Genomic DNA, 18528 nt, shown 5'->3' with positions numbered 1-18528 from the left:
AGTGGATTCTTGCTCCTTTTCACTGTCACAGGACCTTTGGATCACATGACCATCCTTGTCCTCCTCCACCCACAGCGCTTCTCTGCTCTGAAAGCATGTATCTACCATAATGGATCACCTTCATCATCCATGCATGAGTATCCTGATGATTCACTTTTGACCTCTTCCAAAACTTGTAAATCTGTTTTTTCATCTGCCATTGTACTGAACTGGGCTACTTCTACAAGAAAAATCAAAAGAAAACTTAAAAAAAAACCAAATCCTGGAGTGGTGTGGACCTATTGGGTGATCTGTGATGCTTAGGTCAATAACAAAGTTATCTAAAAAGCAAAGCTACATGGAGCATAAGGTAGGTACAAATCCTGTTTTGTCACCTTTGTGTGTGTGTGTGTGTGTGTACACATCTTGCTGCTCATCATACCAAGTGGGTAAACACACAGCTTTCTTTCTGTATCCCTTAGGGAAAGGTAGCTTGATGCACAACTGGTTACTGTTATGCTGAAGCACAAATTTACAGTAGGAAAATAGCGGGTGGGCCTCTTGGGTCAAGTCTTATTTACCTATTAATGTTCTGAAATGTTAACTTTCACATCAGAATTGTATACCCTGCAAAGATATCTTTAAAAAGTGAAAGCATATTTTCTTGGACAAATAAAAGCAGAGAATTTATTTATTTATTTATTTATTTATTTTTGGAAGAACTGGGGATTGAACTCAGACCCTTGTGCTAGCCAGGTAAGCGCTAATTCTACTGAGCTAGCTCCTCAGCCCCTAGCAGAGAATTTATGATCAGCACGCTTCTACTACACAAAATGTATAATGAAGTTTTTTTAGGAAGAAAAATCTCTGATACCAGTAGAACTTTGGATACACACACACACACACACACGTTCTGGAAATGGAATAAATATAAAGAATAAAACACATTTTAATTAAATAAATAATTGTCTAATATTGTCAAACTTTTATATGTTTACATCATATAGAAAAGCAAACAAAATGTATGTCCATGGAAGCAGAAAGAGTGGGAGGGAATTGAGAATACACTGTTTCCATGTTTCTGTTTGTTTTTTTGTTTTTTTTTTGGTGGTACCAGGGATTGAACTCAGGACCTTGTGCTTGCTAGACAAGTACTTACTCTACTGAGCTATCTTCCCAGCCCCTGAGAATACACTGTTAATTCTGTGTGAATTGGCTTCCAATCAAATATAATAAGCAGCCTGAGATAATTAACTGATCAAGAGAAGGTGTATTTTGGCTCACAGTTTTCAATATTGCCATCTATGATCAGTTGGATCCATTGTTTTGGGCCTGTGGTGAGGTGGCTGTCATGGTGGGAACTTGTGGTAGATAAAAGTTCTCATGTCATCAAGAGCCAGGGAGAAAGGGGGAAGAGGGAAGGGGCTAGAACCAAGTGTTCTTTCCCAATGACCTGAAGCTTCCCTTGATGCTTAACAGATCTACTACTTCCAAATAATGCCACCCTAGGGAGGGACCAAGCCCCAACACATCTGGAAGATACTTAAGACTCAAGCCCCTTGTACTACATGTAAAATGGAATACCGTCACTGGAAGGTGGACTCTCATGTGTGAGCTACCTGTGTTATAAAGTCTAGGAAAGCCACTGAACATTTGAAACGAGTTCTAATTATGTGAATAAGGGTCATGAAATGGAATCATAAAGTCTCTGTGAACACAGATTCCATAAGAGGAAAAAATAAAAGTTCAGAAGATCCAAATTCAAAACAGGTAATAAAGTGAAAGATTTAAATCCTAGTACATCAATTTAAATTGTAATAGGTTAAACATGTCAATTTAAAGACAGAGACCCAGAGATTGGATAAAAACAAAATTGCGGTTGTGATACAGTTAAAAGGTGGAGGCGGTGCTAGCGAGATGGCTCAGCAGACTAAGCAAGTGCAGGGATGGGGTTCGGTCCCCAGCACCATGTGCCATGCCAGCCCCATCCCCGATACGCAGAGCAGGCCATCGAGTCTGGGTGTGGTGATGCACACCTCTAATCCTAGTGCTGGGGAGGCTGAAAAGAGGAGGATCACTATGAGTCCAAGCTGTGTAGTGAGACGCTGTACCAAATACATTTAAAAAAAAAAAAAAAAAGTGGAGCCCTGGAGAGATGACTGGTCATGAGGTCTCTTCTCTAATGAGTGAGATTAGTGCCCCTGTGAGAGACCAGGAGAATGCCTTTGCTCCTCCTACCATGTGAAGTTGCAGCTATCACCCAACATCTGCCAGGAAGAGGGTCCTTACCAGACACCAGTTGGCCAGCACCTGGATCGAGGACTTCGTCGCTGCCAGAACTGCTAGCAGTGCACTTCAGTACACACTACCCAGCCTATGGTAATGTGTTGTAGTCACCCACTAAGACCACAAAGTAATATGACATGAAAGAGGAAAAAATGATATATTGTTTGTAAAGCAAGAATTTGTCTCTGTGTTCAGATGACATATCTGTATATGTCGCAAATTCCAAAGAGCCTCTGGAGAATACTTCTGAGCTAATAAAAGAGTTTTACGATAGTTCGCAGTGCAATTTGCATATATGCGTATCATTCCACTTACTATGCATACTAGCAATGCAGTCAGAATTTAGGAATTTTAGAATCACCATTTGAAAGAAAAAAGGCCTGCAGTATAAATCGAACTCAGTATGTGCACAGTGTGAATGCTGAGAACCCTCGAGTATAAGTGAGACAGTCAGTGAAAGCTCAAGTAGGTGGTTGTACAGTTTACTGATAGGAAGAGCTGACGCTGTTAAGCTTTTCACTCTTAGCAAATGTACTTATGGAAATCGCAATCAAACCCCACTAAACTGCCTTAAAGATATTGACACTGATTCAAAAATTAAGTGCAAATACAAAATCACCTGCTAGGCAGTATGACTTTGTAAAATAAAAGCAGAATTATAGAGCTTACAAAATTCTATGACTTACCATCTCATGCCATACAAATTAAGAGAGTTCAGTATTGAAGCAAATAGAAAATAAAACAATTTTAGAGAATATAGTCCAAAATTAGACCTAGACATTTGTGGTCCATCGATATTCAATAAAGTTAAAAGGAGCAATTAATGAAGAAAGGATGCTTTTTTTCAGCAAATAGTGTGGGAATAATTGACTATTCATCTGCACAAATGAACTTCAGTCTGTATACCATACCTTACAGAAAGAAATTTATTCCAAATGGTCCGTAAAACCAAAGATTTCAAGTCTGCAGAAAAAGATTCTAGGTGTCAATCTTCATTACTTGGGGTTAGCCAAAGATTTTCAATGCCATGGTCAAATCACAATTTATAAAAGAACAAATTGAGAAGAGCTACTTCTTTTATATGCCTGAGGAGCCCAGGGATCCACAGCCATGTGAAAGTGAAATTATTTTTGAATGAATTCCTTTAAGGTGAAAGTGATCCTAAGGGTAAGCCGAGACAGAAGACATCTCTTCTCCAAGCATGAACTTATTTATTTATTTATTTATTTATTAATGTATTTAGTACAGGATCTACAGGGTCTCACTACACAGATGAGACTCGTAGTGATCCTCCTGTTAACAGCCTCCCAAGCACTGGGATTACAGGTGCGCACCAGTTGCTATCTCAATGTATCCAGGGGCGGGGCTAGCACAGCAGGCTGCGGATCAAACCCCGGTCCCTGTATCTGCCTAAGCAGGCGCTTCAAGCATGAACTTCTGCAGACAGAGGGAAGCCTGGAGTGTGTGACACATAATGGTTTCTGTCATCTGCCCTCTGGAGACTCCAGTGTGGATTGCTGTAACCCAGAATGACAGCATCATCGCTCCCAGGCAGAGAGAGGGTTTCTCCCAGAGGGGAGGAGCTCAGGACTCTTCATCCAGCCTTGACTTCCTGTTGCTCTCGGTAAACCCTAGCCAACTGTGCTGAAGAAATGGGGTATCCTGGACTAGTGTGGGTCCCTGCTTTAGGGGTAAAAGGAATTTAAACTAAAACAACAGCCTAAATTTATAGGCAGAAGCTTTAATTGGAAAGTAACAGAGAAGACAGAAAAAGGACTCCAGCTTGAGTTGCTGGGGCAGGATCTGATGAAGAGGATCGGACTGGCCCACCCATAAAAGAACAGAAATCCATTTTCGGATGCTGCTGGCTGGGGTCTGGTCGGTCGTTATCTCAGGCCTGGGTTTGTTGATCTGCAGAGACCCTCGTGGCTGGGGGAGGGGTGATTTTGCCCCATGAATGGACTTCGTGCAGCTTCAACCCCACAAGATGTCACCTTTCCTGAGACTTTGGTAACTGGATCCAGGGCCGATGGCCTCAGGCTCGCAGGCTTGATGTGAGGAGCGCGGGCTGGAGCCGGACGTTGTGCGCGCTGGTAATCAGATGCCCCTGTGCGTCTTGAAAATTACTTACTTTTATCTTAGTGTCCTCTGCCTTGAAAGGAAGATGAGACAGACTAGATAAACCTTGTTCCTTGACCAACGTGGTTATTACGTAGTGCCACCAAGAAGCATTTGACCCAGCATTTTACAGAATAATGAACAATGGTTTGTTCTACTCTTAGTTACCGGCTGGGTATTTGTAAGCTTAGTAAAGAGTTCTTGATTATTTCAGGAAAAAACAAAACAAAAAAACCCACAAATGGTGCTTTTAGTAACAGCTTAAGGGCCAGGAGTTTGTTCTCTGTCCCTCTGTGGCCTGTATCTACACTGTTTCTCCCAAGCAACCTTTATTTTTACTTAATTTTAAGGAAAAACAGACAAAGATCCTCCTCTAATTTTTATGCTAGTATTGACTGTTTTATTCTCTGCTTAGGTTAGACTTTCATGTTGAGTGTTGAAGACCAAGTAGTTTAATGTTCATCAACATTAAACTCCAGTTTACTTTGAAGATCAGTCAGGGCCCTTGAGGGACTCCTTCTGGGGCCATGTGAAGAAACTTTAGTGCCCTCACTGTCACCCACTAGGTTAGGTTGGGGCTCTGTTGATCACTTAGCTTCTAGAAGAAGCTGTGGGACACTGCCCTCGCCAAGGACCCTCCTCTTTGCGGAGTGCACACCGCCTGGGTTGGCCTCTGGCCCCAGAGTTCCTGCAAGCTCCCTGAGAGGAGGATGAGTGACCCCAGAGTGGCAGGCCCCTTTTGGAGAGGTCCTGTAGCCTGCTGGGTCCTGGCTGACCTTGGAAGGCAAGGGCCAAACTATTGGCTGTTCTCTTAGCCCTTTTGTCTTTCTTAGCTTTGGTCCCCAAATCTTGTTGAACTCCCAGAATGTCAGCTCCACAAGTCTTGAAGCAGAAGCAGTGAGACCTAATATTAATGGTGGTCTCCTCTGGACACAGGAGTTGGGTTCCTAACCATGTGCCTGCTGGTGAATGACCCATCCTGTTAAAATCCCGATCAGATTTCTTGGAAGCCCTACTCCCGGAGCATGTTCCGAGCGACAGTTACAGTTTCACAAAGAAAATGTAAAACAAAGATAAAAGAGAAATAACAAAACCAAGTTAACAAAGCAGTCTAAGGATATAAAAATCTAGTTTTGTTGGAATCTGAGTCCCTTTAAGTAGAATGTGCTCCCTTTAGTCACAGAAGCTTTCCACTATGTGACTAGTTGTGGGGGTGAGGCTTCCTGGAACAGTGTTTGGCTCATCTTGTTGTCATAGTACAACGAGGGACGCATAAACACAGACCCTGAAGTGTCTATTATTAGGAACAGTTTGAGTTTGGAAGGCACCAGCATGGTAAACTGGCTTCCTAAGCCTTGTGTTTTGGACTTGTGCAGTTGGGTGACATCAATGCTTTTAACATACAAAGAAGTCAGCCAGGATTTGCACGACAGTGACATAGTTGCATGTCAACTTCACTTTAACTTCTGAGGCATAGTTTAGAATCTATGACCCAGTCATATAGCCTTAAACATAATTTTACATTTAACAGATCTATGAAGTTTATTGATGAGAATCAAAGAGCAGCTTTAGATCTCTTGCAAGCTTAGGAAACTGTTGATGATCACAAGGAGCTTTATTGCTTGAAGCACAACATGTCGCATCTATATGGTAGGAAAATGTTTATTTAGATTAAAACCAGCAGAGGTAGAAAGTTCTTCAAATGGCAAGGTTGCACGAATGGCAAGTTTTTGCTGCCTCATCAGTAGCACTTCATATAGACGACAGAAATGCCAGAAGTTCTACTTTTTTATGGGCTGAAGTCCAGATGCGGTGCACATAAAAGAACATTCACTGCTCACTACGTGTGAATCAAACTTGTACGTCTTCCGGTCTACGAACTCTGCACATTTACATGGCATGTTTACACCTCAGATGTGTATGCACCAATAACTTAAGCTAATAGTTTTTTATTTAACCAGAGTTATAAAATGATTTTTTTTAAAGAAAAAGACTTTCAGCACTTAGAGTTGAGCCCAGGACATTTACACTAAACTGCAACCACCAAATCTTTCTTGATGTTTTTATTTTGAGGGAAGTTCTCACTAAGTTACTAAGTTAGTCATCACTAAGTTATCCTAAGTTATCACTAAGCCCAGGCTGGGCATGACTTTTCAGTCTGCCCGCTTCAGCTTCCCAATACCAGGATTATAGGCATACACCACCACACCTGGTTCAAAAAAATTTTTTTTAATGTTGAAATAAATCTTAGCTCTTAAAATTTAGGGTGTTTGGTTTTGTTCTGGTTTGGTTTTTGTTTCTCTTCAAGTAATCATTGCTTGTGTTTGTCTCATCCAGCTTGCCCACACGTCCGCCTTTTCATCTTTAACAGCTACAGTGGCTCGTTCTTTCAACCAAAAGAAGCTTAACTTCTTTTCTTCTTTCCTGTGGTAAAGGTTGTAGCTATCCAGGAGGTACGTCACTCTGCTAGAGCTGAAGCTAGAGAGCTACTAGAGGACCACACTTGAGTGATACTTCAAGACCTCCCGCGAGACGGGCGCTGAGATACGACACCACGACACCACGTGCATGGGCAAGAAAAGAAAAAGACATAAATTGAGTGGTAACAAAATTAAAAGCTGTAATATTTCAAAGAACACCGCTGAGGTAATGAAAGATGAGGTGAAGGGTGAGAAAATATTTGCTCTCCCAATATGAGACCATCTGAATGACAATTATATATTTGATGAGGAACTGGTATCTAGAATAAAAAGAATACTTACAACTTAATAATAAGAGAAATAGCCTATTTAAAAAAGGAGATGGATAGGTAGGTCCTCAAAGAAGATATTCAAATGGTCAGTGAACACACGCACAATGGTCAGCATCACTGGAAGCCAAGGAAAGGACTGGCAAAAAGTGAGTGCGAAAATATACCTCTGAGGGAATAACCCTGGATAAATTTAATCCTTATAAATTAAGCAAAACGTCCTATGAAATGCAAAACTATAATGGGTTTCTTGGCATCCTATTAAACATTTAAAAACAATAATGGTCCATCTTGCACATATTGTTCAGGGTATGTTTCCAAGTCATTCCATGGGCAGAGAGTAGCATTAATGTGAAATATGACAGGAGCAATTGGAAAAGCACATTTAATAAGTCAGTTATACTCATGAATACAGATATAAAAACCCAAAATGAAATTCAGGAATACATAAAGGGGCATAATAAATCATTACTCACTTGAGTTTAATTAGGAATGAAGGGTTATTAACACTGCAAAATAATGGCTTTGATTCTATTAACATTAAATTATATAACATAATTACATAGTACACATAATTAAAGGAAATTAATACAATTATTTCAAATGGTACAGAATAATAGTTTGAAGCCAATAATGGAGGGAGGTCCTTAGCTGTAATCCCAGCACTTGAGAGGCTGAGGCAGGAGGGTCATCATGAGTTCAGGGCTGACCTGGGCTACATCATGAGACCCTGTCTCAAAAAACCCAAACAAAAACCAAATAATATTTTTTTTCTTTTTTCTGTCTTTTTAATTATCTTTTCCACAATTTTATTGAGAAACAAATAGCAATGAGACAGTTTCAAACCAAATTGGTAGGACAGTTTCAATAATTAACACTTTGCATACATTCTTCCTAGTGGATAATTGCTGTACAAGATGCGGACTTGATATCCTATTTACAAACACCATTAGAACAAATCCCTCTATTCATTAAGAGAATGTAACTATATATCTATCCTAACTACTTGGAATACACAGATACAAAATGGATATACATCTGTATACCCTTTTTTTTTTTGTTAAGTTCCGTTATTTGAATATTATAGGTGTGTAAACTCAGCAAACTATTCTAAAAGAGTTCAGTAGCCCATAATAGTATTGGGTCTTCTGCTTGACTGGCAATGTCAGAAATTGTTGACCTGAGTCCCCTACAGCTCAACATAATAGCATAGCTTTACTTCTTATATTTCATTTTTATACTTTTCTGCTGGATGGTTAAGACCAAGGTAAAGCAGGACCTATGCAACAAGAGTTGTAGCTTTTGGGTCTGATAAGGTCAGTGAAATGCCCTCAGGATTTATCCTGAGATCCTGAACCTCAGATTGTAGAACCTTTGTCAGTGCAGCCATGTGGATGAATCCCGGCCATTGCTTGGCCAGTGTGCTCTCTGTGAAAGCCTGAGAGAATGTTTTCTCTCCATGTGACTCTCCTTAGGCACACTCTACATCATTGATCACTTTCCCCTTTGGCCCCATAATCTCCTTGATCAGAAAATTTGGGACACTACCGAGTTACATGACGTTAATTTGGAACAATTTAACATCTCTTTGTGATAAAATATCTTATCACATTAACCATAGAGGAAAATATACTTGAACTAATGAGGGCGATCTAGAAAAGATTTCTAGTCAACGTAACTGTGAGGAAATGCACCCTTGGGACCAAGGTGAAGTAACAGTGAGGCATACCATGTGCTAGTGTACATAGGAAAGAGGCCACAGGTACAAGAATTAATACAATGTTTAGAGTTAGATTTTAAGTAGCAAATAGCGAAAACTCAGCTGCATCTAAATATATAAGAAAAATAAATTTTTAGGAGATTGAATCTTTAAATGATACAAAACATAAGGACCTAAAAGAGCGAAGTCCCATAGTGTCCCCAGCAGGGTGGTCACCCGGGAAGCCCAGCCATCATTCCTCCACGCGGAGGCCAACTGGATGATGCACCGGCCAGAGGGCCTTCGTGGGAACTCCCACGCCAGTCGCAGCACCCCAGCAAGCTCAGCGCTAGGACAGCGCACCAGAAGCTCTGTTCCAGTGTGCCAGACCTTCCTGGGGGCTAGCAGCCCAGCTTTCCTGCGGGACAATGAATTAAAAAAGAAACAAATGCACAGAGCAAAGGAAAATCCATCCTTGGGAGATGAGGACAGCAAGCTGGAGCAGATGCGTTGCCAGGAAGGAGCTCGAGGCCGGCGGGGCTGTCGGTGGAGACCCCACCCACAGCAGTGCGTCAGCATCTGGTTCCCGGATGTACAAATCCCAGGGGGTGGCTGGGGGAAAGCAAGACACGAAGAAATAGGGAAACGGCCCAATCAGAGGAACAGAATAAATTTTCAGAAAAGAGTTAAAAACAGCTACCTTAAAGAACCTAAGTACTACAAGGGAACACAGACAAGCAAGTAACAAAAGAAATAATATGCATGAAGAAAATGGAAATATTGTCAAAGAGAAACTATAAAAAGCACTACGTGGGAATTATAGAGCTGAGGAACACAAATGCACTGTGAAATTCCCAGATGAACTCAGCAGCAAACTGGATCAAGCAGAAGGAAGAACCAGTGACAGTGAAGACGTTAGTTGAAGCGATTGTATCCAAGGAGCAAAAAGAATAAAGAGAAATGAAGAAAAATCAAGGACTTTAAGGGAAGCCGTCAAGCAAACCAACACACACATGCCTAATGCTTTAGAAGGAGACAAGGGAGGACTGGAAAGCCTCCTGAGGCCCTAGTGGGCAGCCTTCCCAAAGCTTAATAGAGGCAATGTGCGCCGTTGTTCAGGGAGCCGAAAGGATTACAGTAGGATCAAGACAGAGATGGGCTATCCCGAGAGGCATTAGTGGCAAACTACCTGAAGTCAAGAACAAACAAAAGTGTAATTTGTCATGTACCAGGGAGCTTTGAAAAGATTATTAGCAGATTTTAAAATAGAAATAATGTATTACACAAAGGATTAGGATGTTATATTCAAAGTCTTGAAAGTAAAAAAAAAAAAAAATCTGCTAATGAAAAATACCATATCTAGCAAAATTGTCCTTCAAAAAGGCAAGATTAAAAACTCTCCTAGAATAGAAAAAAAAGCCAAGATATCTACCACCAGTACTACACTTAACGTACAAAAAAATACTAAATTGAGATGCTAGACACTAATACAAAAGCATACAGTGCGCGCGTGCGCACACACACACACACACACACAGAGTCAAGGGCCCCTGATACCCTCCCTATGCTTTTTCTTTTGTGAAAGGCAGCAGAGCCAAATGCAAAGAAGGTAGATTCGGGGGGTATCAGGGTTCCCATCCCAACGCTGCCAACCATACTCAAGCCCCTTTGCTGTGCTGAGCCTGTGATCTCTAATACGGAGATAAGGACACTGACCTGAAGGAGTTCTAGTAAGAATTAAAGGACTTCATGGATTTAATGCCTGGGTTACCCATCAGCCTTTCTAGATGCTTCCTGAAGGCTACTGGTTTTAACTCTCATGGACCAGTATAAGTACTTTTGTCCAATGTCAACAACAAAAGTATTTAGTAAAAGAGAAGTACTTGAAAGAAGCCACTTGTGACAGAAGAGGTTATGGACTCAATTCTAGACCAGATGCTACAATTAAGTTTTGGGGTTTTAGGTATTTTGGACATTGTCTGCCTCTTCCCAACACGTATCCTACAAATCTCTTACTCCAGATCAACAATGGTGGACCTCCTAGAGCGCAGGAGCCCACACAGCAACCCCCAAAACCACAGCAAGATGCGCATGGCATCTGTACTAAACAAGTCGGCAAGGTGATTTTCTGTTATTTTTATTTTTTGTCTCGAGACAAGTTTTCACTATTCAGTTCAGACTGGTCTTGAACTCACTTTGTAACCCAGATTTTTGTTTTGTTTTGTCTTTTTGAGACAGGGTCTCGCTGTGTAGTTCAGACTGGCCTTGAGCTCACTCTATAGCCCAGGTTGGTCTCAAACTCACAACGATCCTCCTGCTTCAGCCTCCTGAGTCCTGGGATTACAGGTGTGCGCCACCAGGACCCGCTGCCATGTTTTTATCACAATAATTAAAAAAATCAAATATCTGGAATACTTGTATAACATGTGTAGAGATAGAAGTACAAACAGTTTTTGAGATGCAAGAAATCTAGATGTTGTGTTTAAAGGAATTAACCATGCTTATGGATTGGAAACCTCTCCAGAATTTGATCAGTAGGCTGAACGTAACGTGAGTCACAGTCTCGGCAATTTTTTTTTTGTGGAATTTAAGAAGCTTGCTCCCGAGCAGTGATGGTGAACCTCCTGGAGCTTTCAGTGATACAAGCCGCCTGCTGCGGCATGCGGGCGTAGATTCACCGCTGTCCTGTAGCAACTGTGAGCTCCATGTTCAAGGCCCTAGTGTCTGGAGAGAGGCCTTTGGCTGTGTTGTGGAAGAAGACTTCACCCTCTGGAAGGACAGAGAGGTAAAAAGGGGGAGCTGAGTTCCCCCTTTTATAATGAGCCCTCTCATCCATGCTAAGAACCTCAATCCAGTCACTCTGCCCTCACAGCTGGATGATCTCTCATTATGGCCTCCCTCTCCCACCGCTACACCGGGCTTTAAGTTTCCAGCATGTGCTTTTGGGGACAACAACATCATAACAATGAGCAGGTGTTCAAATGGCTACTTCCAAAGAGAAGATAAACCGTGTGGCCAGTCAACATGTAAATGGTCCTTCTATACTTAAATCGCAAGCAGATAGCTCCAAATACCAACACACTGATGATACTAAGGATTGTTGAGTCTTAGAAGTGACCGAGACTCCTGGCACTGGTGGTGTAAACCACTGCGGGAGGTGGCGTGGTGGTGTCTATTAAGGCTAAAGATATGACACCTTGAACCTCCAGCTCCACAAGGAGGTGCATATCTTCTCATGTGTGCATGTGTGTTGCATGTGTTTCGCAGCTGACTACACATATGTTCTCAGCAATATCTTAGTGTCAGCCTGCTTTCTGTTACTGTACAGTATCCCCAAAATGATAGACTATTCAATAGGAAGAGTTCATTTTGGCTCACAGTTTTGGACACTGTAGTCCATGGGTGGTTGGCCCTGTCACCGTGAGGCTTGTGGCAAGCCAGCACAACATGCTGAGTTCATTCACCTCCCCGCTGGGAACAAAAAAGAAATAGAGGCAGGGATGGGCCCCACAGCCCGCCCTCAGAGCGCACCGCAGTGACTGGGAGGCTTCCCAATGGGCCCCGTCTCAGAAGGGTCCCACCTCCCTGAAGGTACATCCTGCTCTCAGCCCGCCATCCAGAGCCCTGAAGAGCAAGTGGCTGACTGTGGTCTAAGCTGTTGGGCCTGTGGGTTTTTATGAAAATGGGCCAAACTAGGGCGACCCCAGTGATGGAAATAACTGAAGTGTCTGTCGATAGCAGAGTAGGCTAGAAAGTATACATCCATATCACAGATTTTACACTGTAACGAAACTGAATTCCAGATGCGTACAGGAACATGGTCGAACCCTAGAGGCAAAATACAGAAAGCCAGATCTGATATTACGTGTTCTGTGCACGATTCCATTTCTATGCATTGTGCAAACCTGCAGCTAGGCCCCGATGGGCAAGGACCTGGTTTGTACGGTAAATCACAAAGCTACGCGGAGGTGCTGACGGGGATGCCAGGAGGCAGAGACTCAGAGAAGGGCTCTGGAGGGACGAGGCACGGGACAAAGCCCAGCAGTGCCCTTGCAGGTGCTTGCATACAAAATCGTGTTGCCCGGAGTGTTTACACTTACAGCATACTTCTGGGCATACATCACATTTCACGGTAATGAGAAAGCCTAGGAAAGGGAGAGAGATTAGAGCATTCACTAAAAAACCCTTTTTGTAGTTTTGTTGACAAAGGGAGTTTGCTGGAAGGGGAAGGGGAAGGTTGGATGAGATTCCCTTGTTCTGGTTCCTTTGTGTAGTCAATGACATTTTCCTTGGCTGCCACTCCTCCTCCTTGTCACCAGGGGCTCTTCCGGAGCTCACACTGTGTGAGGGGAGGCCCTTCCTCGCCACCTGTCTTGGCTCTCTGCTCTCACAGCCGGGCATAGCTTTGTCCTACATGAAGCCCTCTGCACTGGCCAGCTGGGTCTGAGCCGATGCTGTCAGCAGAGAGGAGCTTCCCACCGCTCCATGCTCCTGCTCCTTCTCACTGGACACTGGTGTTGTGCACCAGGCCGTGCAGCATGCTGGGTAACGGTTGGGGCCGGGCAGCATGCTGGGTAACGGTTGGGGCCGGGCAGCATGCTGGGTAACGGTTGGGGCCAGGCAGCATGCTAGGTAGCGGTTCTCAAGCTTTTCTTCCCCAAGAAGCAGTGAAATTACTTAGACTTTGTTTGATCTTGGCAAGTCTTGCTTTTATGATCTGCTAGGTAAGTTTGGAGCAGTGCTCAGCCCAGAGCTAAGTCTAGGCTCCCCTCTGAGTACTCTGCCCAGTACCCAGTGAGTCTGGCAGATGGGGGCAGTGGCCACAAAGGGCAGTACTTCCGGGGTGGCTCTGCCCTGGCCCCATGTTCTCTCTGCATGCATGCTGCTCTGAGTACCTGGGGCTACTCTGCAGATCTCCAGGGCTGCCTCTTGCCAGCTCCATCCTGAAAATTCTGGCCATCTTGGTCGGCCTGGACTTTCAGCTGTTTCTTCCCTGCAGGGGTCCACCGTGCTCCTCCAGGGAGCCCCACCTGTGCTGCAGTCTGTAGCACACTCAGGGCAGGGAACCGGGCTGACAGGGCCCCTGGATTCATTTCCTGTCTCCCAGGGGCACCACCCTGCCTGTCTTCTTACCACCGTGGGGCACCACCGGGAGGACTTTCCTTGAAGGACTTGTTGTCTGCGCTTTGTCTGCTGAGTCTGGCACTGCTTCCAGGTAGTGATACACACAGAGCTGGCTAGGCCTTTTCCTTACCCCTTCAAGTGACTTTAAGCAAAGCATGTTGGTCCAGCCCAGGTGCTGGTGGTAATCTTTGAAGAGGACGGGCAGTGTTTCCCTCGAGTCCCCACCTGCTGCTCCCTAGCGTGAGCCAGGATGAGCCAGGATGAAGAGTCTGTGCTCCACACTGTTGCTGGGTTCCAGCCTCAACACAGAGGCTGTGACGTCCTGGAGATTGAGAGATGACTCATCAGAGCTGAAGCACTGACCCCAAACACTCAATGTGATCTCGGGTGTGCAATGCAGATTGCTCCTGCATGTTCTTCCCTGCATACTGCAGGGTGAGCGCAGGCCTCCTGCCTAGCCCAGCTCCCAGCACTCACCTGCTTCCTGCCACTCTCAGTCACTCATCTCCGAGCCACTCTCTGCTTCATGGATTAGTAAAGCCTGAGCCCAGCCCTAGGTGATGGCCTGTTAGCCATCATTGTGGCTGGATTTAGGACCCTGTGGCTCCCCACAACCTCCAATATGCCTTAGTGGCTTTCTTCTCACTGTGGGTTGCACTGGAAGTGGTACATTGGAATTAACTCCCTAGAGTTCCAATAGCTTTCCATGGGATTGGGAATATAAACTCCCAGAGCCATGACAAGGACCAGATGGGCTCTAAAAGCATGGTGGCTGGTGTTGCTTGCACAGGCTGGAGGGCAAACCTGGTCCCTGCTTCTCCGTCTCAGTGGAAAAGGAAAACAGAGAGGGAGGATTGGTTTAGGCTGGGGAGTGATACTGGCCCACGCAGGGGCACTGTGGTAGAAAAGTAGATTGATGGTGCAGAAGCGTGGAGGGAGGACCTGTGAGGAACCTCTGTGAGGGCACAGGGGCAGATGGGTGGCACTGGTGAGGGGGAGCTGTTTGCAGGCAAGACCACCTGTGCTCAGGAGCGGAGAGGCCTTGGGCACCAGCAGAGGCAGGCCGAGGTCTTGGAGGATGAGTGAACGAGGGGAGCCCTTGTGACGCCAGCTCACGGGTGGCTGGGAGGGCCCCAGCACATGATGTCTATTTGGGGCCCCTGACAGCTGCGCGTGTCATCAGGTTGCTGGGGTCCTGCCTCCTGACACCACAGAAACCAGGTCTGCTGGGTTTACCCACTGAGGTCACCTTCATAACACTTGTTCTTAAGGTGTCCAGATGCCCGGCAAGTCTATCTACGTCCTGGGCCTGGCATCCGTGGCCTTGGCCCATCCTGGTCTCAGCCAGGCTGCCCCTGGCCAGATGGGTCTGCATGATGTGTTTATGGACACACAGAGGAGCCCTGACTACCCCCATGGCCGAGACTGCTGTGCTCTGGGCCTCTCTCGCCTGAGCGCAGTGCCAGATCCTACAGCGTTGCCCCCTTTCTTCCTCCCTCACAGCCCTTGGGAGAAGATGGAAGACTCTTTCAGCTTCACCTCCCAGCCACTGTCCCTCTTGGGAGGACGAGGCAGCCCAGGCAAAACAGAGCTTTACAGCCATCCTGGGGGTGGGTCCCTGGTTTCTGCGCACATGGTCCTTGGCTCTGTCCTATGGAAGGCCTAGGGTATACGTCCACTTGTGGGCTTGGACTGTGGTGTCCTGGGGGCCCAGTGGTGTCCCAGATGCCCACATCAACAGCTCAGCCTCGGCAGTCTTCCCAACCCTTGGCTGGATGCAGCCCTTGTCTCACTTGTGTTACCCATGAGGGGCCTCCTGGCCCGGGCCCCCACAGACCTCCTGGGCCCTCCAGCTCATCCCTGAGCAGCTGGTAGGTGCAGGGGAGGTTCTGCAGGCTCTCAGGGAAGCTGCACAGGGCCCCCTGAGTCCTTCTTCAACAAGATTTCTGCCCAGAAGAGGCTGCAGATGCAGGACGGTGATGGAGCTGGCCCTAAGTGCCAGGCTGGTTGCCCGCGCTGCTTTCTCTCGGCTGGTTGCTCCCAAGGTGCCTATTCTACAGATGGGAAGTGGGGCTGAGGGAGCTGAAGACATCCCAGGCTCACAGAGCAGGACAGGTGGCCACTGATGGGAACAGGGACTTCCCAGTGGGAGATTCGGGAGATTCGCAAGGAGGCCAAAGTACTGAGCCAGGCCCTGGGGCCAGGAGGGACTTGGATGAGGACAGGGAGGAAGGACAGCACAGGGGGAGTGGGAAGCAGGCTGCCCGCCCCCTGGAGGGCTAGGGTGTGGAGCAGGAAGTGGTAGTGGGGGTGGAGGTGGGGGCTGGCTCAGAACTGGGACCTGTGGCTGACCCGCAGTCACAGAGGAGGGTGCGCAAGGGACTTCTGCTGGGGAGTGTCGCACTTGCAGCTGTCCTGGCTCCACAGGGCTGGACCTGCTGGGGCCCCAAGCTGGTTCTGAGCAGAAATCAAAAACAGGTTTGCTGGTGAGTCAGTGGCCGGGAGCACACAGCCAGAAGCCAGCTTGCTGGAGGTCCCTCCCCACAGCCCTGCAGAGTGGGCCGCAGTCCCTGCCCTGCTGACCAGTGGCGGCTTTGGCTCAGCCTCCTCAGTTCCAGCCCCTGGGCCACGGAGCAGCAGCCTGCTGGGCACCTCCCTGGATGGGTGACCACCCTGGCCGCGGTGTCTAGACGGTGGGAGACGTAACTACCCCAGCTGGGCTGGGAGGGTTGGGGAGAGGGGGGGAGGCGCTGGCCCAGCTTCTGCTGAACTCTTGTTCAAAACCACAGTCAGGGAGGGCTTTGTCGGAAAATATTCCCTCCTCGGGACATCGCAGTTCCCCTCCCTGAATCACCCAGCCACTTCCTTCCTGTGTGTGTCCCCCCCCACAAGCGTGTGACGGGCGGGCTCGGGTGTGTTTTTGCTTCTTGAAAGCTTTTGTCTGTTTTGTTCCTTCACTGAGCAAGCTCTGAGGTGGGGCTGCTGGGAAGAGGGCCTGGTGAGAATGAGAAGTCCCAGGGGTCACCGTGGGGACCCTCATCCAAGCTCAGTCTCACCCTAAAACTGCCTCATAGGGCAGCTCTGGGCAGCTCTGGCTCTTTCATGAACAAAACAGACAGGGAGGGCAGAGTCCCCAGGCGGGGGAGCTGCACGGCTCGGCAGCCTCAAAGGCTAAGCCCTTTCCTGCAGAGACAGACCAGCGCCCCACTTCTACCCCAGGTTTTTCCATCCTGGGCTGAAAACATCTGTCCACCTGTTTCCTGAGAAGTCAAGGAGCTCTGGGGTTGTCATTATTTTTTCTCTCAAAGAAAAGCACAACAGAGAGTAGCTCAAGTGTCTGCCTGTGACTCGCAGGAGCTGATGAAAGCTACATGGTAGCTAGCTTCATATAAGGGTGTGCACACGAGTGTATAGATGGATGCATGTTGGTAGACATACGTGTGTGTGTAAATGCAGTGTACCTATCGTGCATGCCATTTTCATGCAAAACTCCCACCCTCGTGTGTGACATGTTCACCCTACAGATGACACATTTGTACTTGGTGCAGGTATGTCTGGTGTGGTCGGAAACTGCAGTGAATGTTTCAATAAAGAAGGTATTACAGTAAAAGACGCCTTGCCGGAAGCCCCTCACAGCGCACGCCCTCAATCCCAGCACGCTCAGCATAGCACTCTTGGTAATGTCTCTTTACTGTAATAAGTTGGTCTATAAGAATGAACATTGACCACATGTTTCACTTCCCCTTCCGTCTGCCCGTATGTGTCTACAGCGGCCTCGACTTAAATGCTTCGACTTTCCAGCTGCCCAACGCTGGGAGAGCTACGCGCAGTCACTAAATCCAGCTTTGAATGTTGGATTTCAAATTTGGGTCTTTTGTGGGTCTCAGTGGTATGTGGTCTGACCCTTTCTTGAAGTCCTTGTTGTCTACACAATTGGGAGGGGACAACAGATGCCAGCATCCTGTGTGACCAGGCTGTGACGTTTGGTAGTCTAAGTGACCCAGTGCATTTTCCATTTATGACATTTTTCACTTATTTGGCTCATTTTCAACTCATTATGGTATTTTGACTTTCATATTTATGTGGTTGTAACCCCGTAGCAGGCTGAGGAGCATCTGTATATGCGCACATGCACGTATATGGATGCATATACACGCACCTATATGCAAATAGATGTGTATGTAGGTAAATATGTGCACATGCACATGCATCTGCAACCTGTGTCATGACACCTGCCCTAAGGTGTCACACACTCAGCGCTGTGATTCACCCTCTCTGACTGGATGTCCAGACGTCAGCGGTCATGATCTGCAGAGGAATTGTGCCTGTGGGGCCCCAGGCATCCCCATGTGTGGCCCTGGAGCCCCCGCCCCACCTGGGCACACACACACATGCACTGGTCCTGAAGCACAGTGGTCCAGCCTCTTCCGAGACCCTGGGTGCTGACCTGGGAAGTCGCCTCCTTTCCTAGGTCTCGGAGCTTCCCGGGGGTGCAATTCCCAGTGTCCTCGTACAAGGAGAGCCTGCATCTCCATGGTGAGGCGCTTGATGTACCTAGAGCCTCTCGGGATGA

The sequence above is a fragment of the Octodon degus genome, unplaced genomic scaffold (genome assembly GCF_000260255.1).
Source record: "Octodon degus isolate 3935 unplaced genomic scaffold, OctDeg1.0 scaffold00002, whole genome shotgun sequence".
Lineage (NCBI taxonomy): Eukaryota > Metazoa > Chordata > Mammalia > Rodentia > Octodontidae > Octodon > Octodon degus.
This window is presented reverse-complemented; position numbering follows the sequence as displayed.